Source organism: Lactuca virosa, chromosome 6 (genome assembly GCF_052849685.1).
Source record: "Lactuca virosa cultivar CGN04683 chromosome 6, Lactuca_virosa_CGN04683_v6, whole genome shotgun sequence".
Lineage (NCBI taxonomy): Eukaryota > Viridiplantae > Streptophyta > Magnoliopsida > Asterales > Asteraceae > Lactuca > Lactuca virosa.
In genome coordinates, this window is record NC_136431.1 from 233,131,647 (window position 1) to 233,144,964 (window position 13,318).

The window sequence follows — 13,318 nt, forward strand, 5'->3', positions numbered from 1 at the left end:
TTTCATGATTATGAAATATGGCAAATGGATGTCAAAACCGCTTTCCTTAATGGAAACTTGGCTGAAGATGTTTACATGGTTCAGCCAGAGGGTTTTGTCAGTACAGAGTACCCCAGTAGAGTGTGTAAGCTCGAGAAATCCATTTATGGATTAAAACAGGCACCTCGTAGATGGAATCTTTGCTTTGATGAGAAAGCCAAAGAATTTGGCTTTTCAAGGAGTGAAGATGAATCTTGTGTCTATATCAAGGCTAGTGGGAGTATATTCAGCTTTTTGGTACTGTATGTGGATGACATACTACTCATAAGAAATGACATCCCAACCCTGCAGGAAGTAAAGTCCTGGCTTGGGAAGTGTTTCGCTATGAAGGACCTTGGAGAATCTGCCTATATCCTAGGGATAAGGATTTTGAGAAACAGGAGTAAAAGACTAATTGGACTTAGTCAAAGCACCTATGTGGAAAAAATGTTGAAAAGGTTCAACATGCATAACTCCAAGAAAGGAGAGTTACCCATCCAGAGTAACGCCAGATTGAGTAAGACACAAAGCCCTAGTACTGAGGCTGAGATAGCAGAAATGAGTCGAATCCCTTATGCTTCAGCTGTAGGATCGATCATGTATGCTATGACGTGTACTCGACCTGATGTAGCCTTTGCTTTGAGCATGGTTAGCAGGTATCAGGGGAACCCTGGCAAGGCACACTGGACTGCGGTAAAGAATATCCTCAAGTACCTACGGAGGACTAAGGACTGGGTCCTTACCCTCGGTGGCAGTGAGGACTTGAGAGTTGTAGGGTACAGTGATGCTAGCTTTCAGACTGACAGGGATAATTTCCGCTCTCAGTCGGGCTGGGTCTTTACTCTAAACGGAGGGGAAATTACTTGGAAAAGTTCCAAGCAGGAGACAGTGGCTGATTCCACTTGTGAATCAGAGTATATAGCAGCAAGCGAGGCAGCAAAGGAGGCTATATGGCTAAAGAACTTCATCGGAGACCTTGGAGTTGTACCAGCTATAAAGGAGCCAATGGAGATTTTCTGTGACAGCAATAGTGCGGTTGCCTTAGCCAAGGAACCAAGAGATCATGGGAGATCCAGACACATTGACAGAAAATATCACTTCATCAGACATCGAATAGAAGAAGGAATCCTCGTGGCAAAGAGGGTATCATCAGATGAGAACCCAGCAGATCCCCTCACGAAGGGACTGACTCGAGCTAAGCATCTCCAACATGCTCGGAGCATAGGGCTGAAGGATGATATTAGTTTTAGTAGTTAGATAATCTTGAAATTTGTAAAATGTAATTGACATTTGATGATAAATAAAAGCTGTTATTTATGAGTAAAGTGTTGCTATCTCTTGTCAATCGTTTACTATTATTTCTTTTTGCATGTTTTGACTTCCAGAATAATTATGTTATGGTTTATATCATATTATTCAAACTCTCCACAGTCGGTCATATGTTGGAAGTAGATATGAATCAAGACTGTCATGGGTTGGCTTGTAGAGGTCTAAGATGTTAGACAAAGCGGGGCTACAGCACTCATGAGTGCTCATAAGTTCTGAATATTGGATTCAACCCACGCTCACTTGTATCACTTCATGGAATTTATCTCGAGTGATCGTGAGACGGTAATATCATATAAGTCTTTAAACCTAGAGATATGATTTGTTGCCTATGAGTTGGTTATGCATTGATTGCACGAAAATGCATTGGTAACTCGATGTTATAAACTGTGCCTTTATGTGTAGTTCAACAAGTAGTAGAGCAAACATATGAGTCGAAGTTTATCTGTTCCTTCTAGGATTAGAAGCGATATCTGGGCCCCTCGATGATTTTGTTTTGACCTATGTACCGGGCCCGGTCAGAACTAAATTGATGTGTTCAGTTAAGTTCTATGTCAAACAAATCGGAAATCGGGAAACAAATGTTGGACAATAAGCAAGACCGTGTTCCATGTATTTGTCCGGCTGATATCTAGAACAGAGGATTATATGATCACTTATCTAAAATGGCGCTTCATAGTTCAACAGAGTTTAAAGAGCTACGATTGCTGATCGGTTCCTGAAGTCAAACTTGCAACTATAGTTATTAGACTTATCCAAGTGGGAGACTGTTGGATATAGTGTCTAAGTCCATAACTATATTTGGTATGTACTTGACCCGACCCGGCATGGTCCATTTGGGTTGCACTTCACCGGAACAATTTATGGATAATCGTTTGAGAATAGTATAAGTTATGATTTATTAATATATTATAAGTCCTAATATATTAATATAAAATCATATTATTTAATTAGTACTGATCTATAATTAATTTAGAATTAATTTAGAGATCAAAAGTATGACTAATTAAATATGGGCTCTTGTATTTATATAGTGTGGGCTAATGCTTATTTGGAATGGGCTAGGCTTGCATGGAAAGTCCATGGATACTCCATGGAGCTTTAACCCATGGATCTCATGTAAATGAAAAGACATGGGTATTAGGGTTTACATGGATGTAACCCTAATCCACCACACTATATAAAGGAGGCTTTGGTTCTTGAAATTGCACTAGTTGATGTGTGTAAACCAAGAGGGCCGATTTCAAGAAGTTTGTGACTATTCTCTCAAGTTTCCAAGTTTGTGGTGATTTGTGACTTCCATTTGAGGCATCCACATTATTGGTGCTAGGCTCTCAAACTCCAAGCAATCAACTATTACTACAAGGTAAGTAATTCTACTAGTTTTATTTGATTCAAGTATCCCATGCCATGCTAGTTAGGATAAGAACCTTGGAAAAATAATTATTTGCATGTATCTTAGTCAAACATAGATCCAAGGTTTCTAGGGTTGCATGTACACCATAGGAGTGTTAGAATGCTCAAAACCCAACATTTGGCTCAAAAGCCCATTAAACGTGATCCACAAGATGCATGGGGCTCTCATGGCCATAAAGTTGGCACCTTTATGTCATGAGACCCTTCCAATGACTCAGATCTGAAGTCAAGACCTCATATAACACTCCACAATTCCGAATATGGCTTGGAAAGCCCTAAATGTGCCCAAAACCCAAGTCCAAAGATGAATAAACACATAGAAGACCAAGACAGAGGAATTTTACCTTGATTGAGCTGGAAATGGAACTAGATCCCTGAATCTCTAAGCCCCAACTCAAACTCTCAAGCTTCCTTCTTCTTCTCTAAGCTATACAACCCACCAAATGTGCCAAAATGGCCTTAGAACACACAAAACGGCTAGTGTTGTTGGGTTATGAGCATTCTAACACTCCTAAGTGTACATGCAACCCTAAATACCTTGGATCTATGTTTTCTCTATTATACATACAATTATGAACATCCAAGGTATTATCCTAATCTAGCATACAAAATAATAAATATAACAAGATAGAATACATACCTCTTTGATGTAGAATGTCTTCATGAAGCTTGAGTGCCTAGTGCCCCAAGTGTGACACCTCAAATGGTTCACACAACACCAAATACACTTGGAATAACTTGAGAGAAACATGAACACTCCTTGAAATCGTCTAGCCCTCACACTCACACATTAGTGCATGATTTCTTGAGCCATGGGATTCTTTTATATGGTGGCTATTAGGGTTACACCATGTAACTCATAACTTTACCCATTCCTTATGCTCCATGGATTTTAACCTCCATGGAGTATCCATGGGTCACCCCATGGACTTAGTCCAACATAAGGAATCTTGGATCACAAGCCCACATATATAAGAATGAATGATTTACACAATCAACCCATATATTTAATTAGTCTCCTTTTGATCACTTAATTAATTCCAAATTAATTCTTGATCAATACTAATTAAATAACCTTATTAATATATTAGAACTTATAATATATTAACCAACCTTAAGTGTTATTTCTCTCATTATAGTCTATCCAAGTGCATGATGCCATGCAACCCAAATGGACCATACCGGGTCGGGTCAAGTCTTACCAATTATAGTTATGGACTTAGACATTAATCCAACAGTCTCCCACTTGGATAAGTCTAAAACTATTATTTCGTATGACTTCAGGAACCGATCAGCAATCGTAGCTCTCAAAAGCTTCTGTCGAACTCTGACCTTGTCGATGAACTCTGACCTTTGTCAATGACTTGTCCATTAGATAAGGGATCATATATTCCTCCATTCTAGATATCATATGGACTGAGACATGGATTATCAATCATTCTCTCTGTCTATTTGTTGTTTCCCGATTTCCGATTCATGATGACTGACTGATTGAACAAATCAAATCAGTCCTGGCTTGGCCAAGCACTCACATGTATCATCTTTAAATCATCGAGGGGCCCACAGATATCGCTTTTATCCCGAAGGTAAAAGGAATGGATAAACTTCGACTCATATGGCTTGTTCTACTACTTGTTGAATCATACACAAAGGCACGTTTTATAACATCGATTTACCAATGCGTTTTCGTGCAATCAATGTATAACCAACTCATAGTAACAACTCATATCTCTAGGTTTGAAGAATATAAGATATTATCGTCTCATGATCACTCGTGATAAAATCCATGAAGTGATTCAAATGAGCGCGGGTTGAATCCAATACTCAGAACTTATGAGCACTCATGAGTGTTGTAGCACCACTTTGTCCACCAACTTGGACCTCTACAAACCAACCCATGACAGTCTTGATTCATATCTACTTCCAACATATGACCGACTGTGGATGGTTTGAATAACTTAATCATTCAGGAAGAGCGACTTAGTTATTCTGGAAGTCAAAACATTCAAAGTGAAACACAAGAATAAATGAATCAAATATGGTATCAAACCCTATGAATATAAATAAACACTTTTATTTATCACCATACTGATTACTCATTATTCATTGTTTCGGTTTTATCAACTTTATACTTGAATTTAAAACAATAGTTGTCCCATGCTCCAAGCATGTACACTATGTTTTCTAAACACTAGTCATGCCATACACCAAGTATGCATACTATGTTTGTCTATGATCTTTACTTTGTAAAATAGATCAATTGAACATCACTCCAATGATCCTCTTTTCACAGTCCCAAATCCTTACTGCAAATGCAAGAATTCCAAATTCATGCCATTTACTGAAATCTGTTAGATTCTAAACTTATATGCATTGATCCTCTTAATGATTATGCACAAAGTCAGAAAGACTTGACAACAATCATTACAGAGCATTCCAAAGGAGATCAGCTCCTTGGAAACATCCTTCTTTCATTAAGTTTCCTAATCTTACACAGATTGAATAATTTCTAACTTTGAAACATTTCCATATTCCATTTTGACTATCACTTCTGAACAAGAGTTGCCTCCTTACAGATTATGTCAATATGGTCCTTCCAGAATTAACATTATACTTCCAACTGTCCTTGAGCAACCAATCTTTGGTAAACCTTAGATTGTCCTCGACAATTGCTTAATCATTTTAGTCATATCCAATTCTAGACCTTTTCCCTTCATAATGCCCCAGGCATTTGGAAAATTTTAGAAAGGATGAATATAACACATGTAATCGATCCTATATCCGAAGCATATGGGACACGATTCATGATGTCTCACATAAAGACTAAACCAGTCTTTTGCTATAATATTTCCATTTCAATTTGCCAAGTTCTCAAAATTCAGATTATGAAAAGGGATGCCGTAATCATAATCGAATTCAGATTATGGGTCCATTATTTAAATACGATTAAAATCTCAATCTAAGCTTTTAGAATTGAAATGAAGTATAATTTCCTCTCCCTTAATTATAGAAAACAAAAGTTTCAATTCGTGAGGTTGCAGGGGTTGAAAAAGTTGTTTTGCTATAATTAAGGGAGAGGAAATTATACTTCATTTCAATTCTAAAAGCTTAGATTGAGATTTTAATCGTATTTAAATAATGGACCCATATATAGAATTTCCTTATGTTGAGCCATTCCAACATGAAATTCATATATATATCCTTGATTAAATACGATTAAAATCTCAATCTAAGCTTTTAGAATTGAAATGAAGTATAATTTCCTCTCCCTTAATTATAGCAAAACAACTTTTTCAACCCCTGCAACCTCACGCATTGAAACTTTTGTTTTCTATAATTAACATTGCTAACTTGCAACCTTTGTCATAATTATCATGCTCCCACTAACATGATGATTATTAGCATAACACTTATGCTCCCACTAGCTTTGACATGTACTCAGAAATCAACTGACTTTCTTACCAAAGTTCAGATTTCTGATACTAGATTGTTTTGATAAAACTTTATCAAAATCATACACCTCTCTTAGATAGCTCACATGTGTGTCTAAACAATTTTAGAACTATGAAAAGGGATGTCGTAATCATAGTCTCAATTGTTTAGACCTTTGCCACTTCTCACAAGTCCATGTTAGTGTGCCGGTAAACCACACACGCTCCACTAACGACTTTGAGAAATGCAAATATCACAATTGCTATCTAGCTAAAATCTACTTAGTGAAAGTGTTTCCTCACCATCATTTTCATGAATCGGAGAGAAACCTTATGACACTTAGATTTAATAGTGTATGTGTTCTTATCCATGTGAATTTGTCAAAACCATAATCACAAGACAAGGTTAGTGACAAATCCAAACTCATATTGATTAAACTTGTGCAATCTTAAATTCTTGCCATTTGGCAGCTCAGGTGCCTGCCATTGCTTCCAAGTAGTTGTGCAACCAATTGAGAACTCTCAGAACTCCTATGCAAAGCCAACTTGAATAGTCACAAAAATTTCAACACGATAGGTTATAAACCTCAAGTCGTGTGCTAGTGAAGGACTTTAGGTTTTATTCTTGATTAAGTCTTGAAACTTTCAAGAGCTTTAAGACTCCTACTGTCCTCTTGACATATAAGACTCCCTTGTCAAATATTCAAGAGATAGTGCGGATTCTTTATCAAGACTAACACTTTACACAATTGGCCTAAGTTGGTCTCTGTTTTATCCAAAACATCACAACTTACCAATTTCAAATGTACAAGAGTAGATAACCTTTTACTCTTACATTTGACTAGTGTTAACAAACCCTCTTTAAGATATGTCACTCAAGTTACAATCTTGGAGTATGACTCTAAGAATTGTTTTGGAACGAAGTATGACTCATCTTTTTGATTTAACCATTTCAACAATTCATGACTCCTCTTCTTAGTCATAAGAATGCACTAAGATGACTTTAGAGGACCAATTGTGATATGGTATCTTAATCATTAAGATGATCATAAACATGATACTAAAGTACTCTCCCATCTTTTCATATTTGAGAAACTTTTATCTTTCTGCCATACTTTGATTCTTCTTATTCGTTCTGTCTCACATTGAAACTTCTCCAATGCTACAGACTTATACTTAAACTTATAAGTATAACCATATTTACTGAACTTAAGTAAATCATGACGAATAGTCTTTTTGATCTTTTGTGGTGGACTTGACCAGTGCACAAGAATGTGTACTCGATCCCTTAGTCCTTTCCTTATTCACATAAGGAATTAGTCTTAATTTTCCAAGCTGAAAGTTCTCATTCATCATACTATACAACTTGCATGATTCCAAGTTTCGGTCCAATTGAACCTTGGGTGATGAGAATCTTTCCTTATTTGGTAATATTAGACACTACCACAACCGAAAGAATCAAATCCATTTTTCCCAATATTGCTATCAATGGAATCTTATAAGCAACAACTTTTCACAAATGCCATTGTAAGGATACTTAAAATAAATAAAATCAAAACCTTTTTCTTTTATTTTAAAACTTTGCGGAAAAACTTATCCTTACAATCCATATGAAAACCTTGTTGTTATCTATTCCTAAGCAATATAAATATCATAACTCTTAAGTAATAGCCTAAAATTCTGATCACCGAACCATGCGATTGAAATCCATCTTCGCGATCAGAATCAGCATGTACTTAATAGAGTTAGACAATGGACTTTACCTGAAGTAGAGCCAAACTTATTGACTTTAACATCCTTAGGTAAATTTGGCAGCTTCGTAACCAATGCCCCTTCCTTTCACAATAGTTACCTATGGACCCTTGATAATGGGACTATCTCAGACTTCGCCTCTCTCTTTACCATTGGGTCAACCGAGTTGACTATGGCCGATCCCTTTCCATTGGGAAGAGAGAGCTTTACTGGAAATCCAATGTCATCATTGTCAATGTCCATAGCGTTTTAGGAAGTTGATCTTAGCAAATAGATAAGATCATTAAGGGTCTTGTCTTAGTCTGTTTCATAGGATTCCCAAAAGAACTCACTATGTGACTTAGAAAGTAGTTGAGCCACCAACTTTCTCAAGACTTTGACACCCAACTCTCCCAGCTTGTCAATATGTGACTACATCTCCAAGATGTGATCACACCTAGACCTTGCCTTGCCAATAGGGCTTGAGTGACCTTAAACGTTTTAGGAACTTGTGGGTTAGGGAGAATAATTGGAGGAGGTGAAAGAAGTATGATATCCATGGGACATCATCTTCATTTAGGAAAGCTTGTTTCAAGAGATTTGGGAAGATCATAAATGTCTAGACCAGACATCTTTTTGGGAGATATTCAAGATAGTTGATTTAAAGTCCTTAATATGACACCCAATATGAAATATTAAGGCTAGGACCCAACAAACTATTTTATAACTTAGAAGAGGGATGCCGTAATCCAAGCTATAAAATATTTGAAGGTAGGTGAATGACGATTCACCAATTTCCACCATGAAAAACGAAATAATTTATTAGGTTTTAATTGGATTTGAAAGTCCTAGATCTTTGAGATTCATTGAACTGTTCAAAGGCATGTTTCAATCTCGAGTGTGCCCTTCAGGTTTTGTGACTGGGATGCCGAGGATCACAAAACAAGGTGTGAATAACCATGCAAATATACTTGGTACCCTTAATATTTACCCCTTAATCAGTGTGCCGGTTAACCACACACGCTCCACCGATACTATGATAAATATTAAGTTACCCTTTGCCTACCTTGTTAAGTCCAGGTTAGTGTGCCGGTTAACCACACACGCTCCACTAACGACTTAAGCAAAGTGCAAAGTGTAATTTCATGGGTTAGCACCACATTCACATTTTCCTAAGTAACTAAGATTGGGTATTAATAAGAGTTTACTTACTTAGTATTTATCATTAATACTTTTAATGAAAGGAGAATTATAGTCCTTGTCCTACCCGTTCGGCTAACGACCCTCCACCAGTCAAGGAAGCGGTGGGTGAGAGTGGACACCCATTAAACTGCCATTTTATAGGCAGTAACCTTATACCCCCCTTATAGACCGGCTTCGTGAATGAGGCCTACTAACGGTAAGACTGACTTTACTCTTATACATATATATATATAAATATTATTAACTTATAATATTATAAAGTATAAGGGTTGAATTTTAACTTTTAAAATTCTAAGGGCTAACTTGGAATTAAAGTATTCATAAGTGAAAACTTTTCAAATTCCAAAACTTGAGGGCAAGTTTTGAAACTATTCAAAACTAATTAATTCCATAACTTATGAGTTTAAAGTAGTTTTAATTAAAAAAAAACTCTTCAAGTTCCATAACTTGAGGACAAGTTATGGAAGACTTTAAACTAATTAATAAAAAAAATAACTTTTTTTTTATTGTAACTTATGGAACTAATTAAGGTTACACTTTTTTTTTTTAATTTAATGAAGAGACTCTTGAACCTCCATAACTTGAGGACAAGTTATGGAGTCATAAAACCATTTAATTAGAACTAGACTCTTCATTTTGTAACCTTTGCCAACGTTTATGAGTTTTATGATTCTTAAATGTGACTTTTCATATAACTTGAGGACAAGTTACAAAAACACACTTTGGAATCAACTCCTAGATTAAAATGGATTGAAAACAACTATTTCACACAACTTTTCTATTAATCTAAGAACCTCATAAGAACAAGATAATTCAAATCATCAATCTTCAAGAAATTAGCATGAACATACAAACTAATACAAATCTTGAAATTATGACAATTATCTTACAAATTGGATTAGCATGAACATTACCACATCAAAAACAAGTTTATAAGTCCAAAAACATCTTAGGGTAATGTTCCTAGTCTAATTCTAGCCAAAACAATCGAATATATGCATCCAACTCGATTTTTCAGCTACTTTTGCAAGTATAACAAGAAAACAAACCTGGCTCTGACACCACTGTTGGGTTATGAGCATTCTAACACTCCTAAGTGTACATGCAACCCTAAATACCTTGGATCTATGTTTTCTCTATTATACATACAATTATGAACATCCAAGGTATTATCCTAATCTAGCATACAAAATAATAAATATAACAAGATAGAATACATACCTCTTTGATGTAGAATGTCTTCATGAAGCTTGAGTGCCTAGTGCCCCAAGTGTGACACCTCAAATGGTTCACACAACACCAAATACACTTGGAATAACTTGAGAGAAACATGAACACTCCTTGAAATCGTCTAGCCCTCACACTCACACATTAGTGCACGATTTCTTGAGCCATGGGATTCTTTTATATGGTGGCTATTAGGGTTACACCATGTAACTCATAACTTTACCCATTCCTTATGCTCCATGGATTTTAACCTCCATGGAGTATCCATGGGTCACCCCATGGACTTAGTCCAACATAAGGAATCTTGGATCACAAGCCCACATATATAAGAATGAATGATTTACACAATCAACCCATATATTTAATTAGTCTCCTTTTGATCACTTAATTAATTCCAAATTAATTCTTGATCAATACTAATTAAATAACCTTATTAATATATTAGAACTTATAATATATTAACCAACCTTAAGTGTTATTTCTCTCATTATAGTCTATCCAAGTGCATGATGCCATGCAACCCAAATGGACCATACCGGGTCGGGTCAAGTCTTACCAATTATAGTTATGGACTTAGACATTAATCCAACAAGTGTTTCGTTACACAGCTTTCTGGGAGTGATAAGGGTGATGGAGGCCAAGATAAAGTGTTTAAATAGGGTGCAAACCCTAAATATTAGGGTTTTGTCCAGACAGCTCCTACTCGTCGAGTCGGTCTTCCGACTCGTCGAGTAGGTCACTTAAACCCCCGATCAACAGTCGAGTCTACTCGGCGAGTTGGGCCTCCAACTCGCCGAGTCCCAGGGTAAATTGAAATAATCCTTGAATTTAAATACGTACCAGGAATCGGGTGTTACAATATAACTGTTTGCTTAGATGATTTCCAGGCTACAACAGAACCTCCAAGTGTAAACACATATCCAGTTGTAGATCTGGAATCTTTTATGTCAGATATCCAATTTGCATCAGTGTATCCTTCGATAACTGTCGGATGTCTCCCATAATGCAGTCCATATTCTCGTCTGTATCTCACATACCTTAGCAGTCTGGTAATACTCTTCTAGTGTTCACAACTGGGTTTACTAGTATATCTACTTAGTCTGCTCACAACATATGCTAAGTCAGGTCTGGTACAGCTCATTAGATACATCAGATTGCCAATAATTCTTGAATATTCCACTTGGTTAACACTATCACCTCTATTTTACGTAGATGTTGACTAGTGTCAATTGGAGTGCTATCTATGCTAGTATTTCCCTTAGCAAATTTTTCAAGAATCTTATCCACATAGTGTGTTTGACTTAAAATGAAACCACTTTGGGTTCTTGTGATCTTGACTCCAAGAATCACATCCGCTAAACCCATATCTTTCATGTCGAACCTGGATTTCAACATATCCTTCATCGATCTTATTATGTTGTCATCACTACCAATGATAAGCATTTCATCAATATATAAACACAAGATGACATAACCATGAGTGGTGTTTTTCACATAGATACACTTATCACACTCATTGATTTTAAAGCCACTTTCCATCATGACTTGATCAAACTTTTGATGCCATTGTTTTGGAGCTTGTTTTAATCCATATAGAGACTTAAAAAGTTTACAAACCTTGTTCTCCTGCCCCGAGGCAATGAATCCCTCAGGTTGCTCCATATAAATTTCTTCTACCAACTCTCCATTTAGGAAAGCAGTTTTCACATCCATTTGATGAACTTGCAGGTTTTTAATAGCTGCAATGGCAAGAACTAATCTAATGGATGTTATCCGCGTTACCGGCGAATACGTATCAAAGTAATCTAGACCTCCCTTTTGTCTATAACCTTTGATTACTAGTTTTGCCTTGTATATATCAATACATCCATGAGTTTCATCTTTCTCTTAATAATCCAGCGGTAGCCCAGTGGCTTGCTACCTGGAGGTAGATCTGCTAGTTCCCACGTATGATTTTGTAAGATAGATTCTACCTCATTTTTATGGCTTATTTCCACTGAGGTCCTCCGAACAAGTGACCGCCTTTTGGTAGTTTTTAGATTCACTTTCCACAACATAGGTGTAGAAATCGTCACCAAATGATTTTTCAACTCTAGCCCTCTTACTTCTTCTGAGTTCTATCTCTTCTTCCTCGGATTGAGCTTGTTCTTCCTCTCGAACAGCTTCGTTGTTTGGTAAAGATGGGCTTTCAACCTCCTTGTTCAAACAAGGAAATACATCTTCAAAGAATGAAGCATTCCTTGATTCCATTATGGTATTCTTGAGTATTTCAGGATTCTTAGAATCATGCACAAGAAAACGATAAGCACTACTACTTTGTGCATACCCAATGATACACAATCCACTATTTTAAGACCTAATTTTTGTACCTTAGACGGTGGTACAACAACTTTATCTAGGCACGCCCACACTCATAAGTACTTATACGATGACTTTCTTCCCATCCAAATTTCATATGGTGTTTCATTCTTTTCTTTGCGAGGTATCTTATTTAGAAGATAGTTAGCCGACAAAATAGATTCCCCCTACATTGACCGGTTTACACTCGAACTAATTATCATGACGTTAACCATTTCTTTCAAGGTACGATTCTTTCTTACAGCAATTCCATTGGATTGGGGTGAATAGGGTGATGTGTATTCATGACGAATTCTATTTTTCGCATAGAATTCAGCATAAGGAGAAACATATTCTCCACCCCTATCACTTCTAACTACTTTAATTTTCTTGTTGAGTTTATTCTCAACTTCATTTTTGTACAAGACAAACTTGTCTATTGCTTCATCTTTACTCTTAAGTAAATATATGTAACAATATTTCGTGCTACCATCGATGAATGTATTGAAGTATTTGTTCCCACCTTGAGTGGGAATTTACTTTAAATCACACACATCAGTGTGAATTAAATCAAGAGGTTCGGTGTTTCTTTTGATTGTTTGGAAAGGTAATCTAGTTTGTTTGGCTTC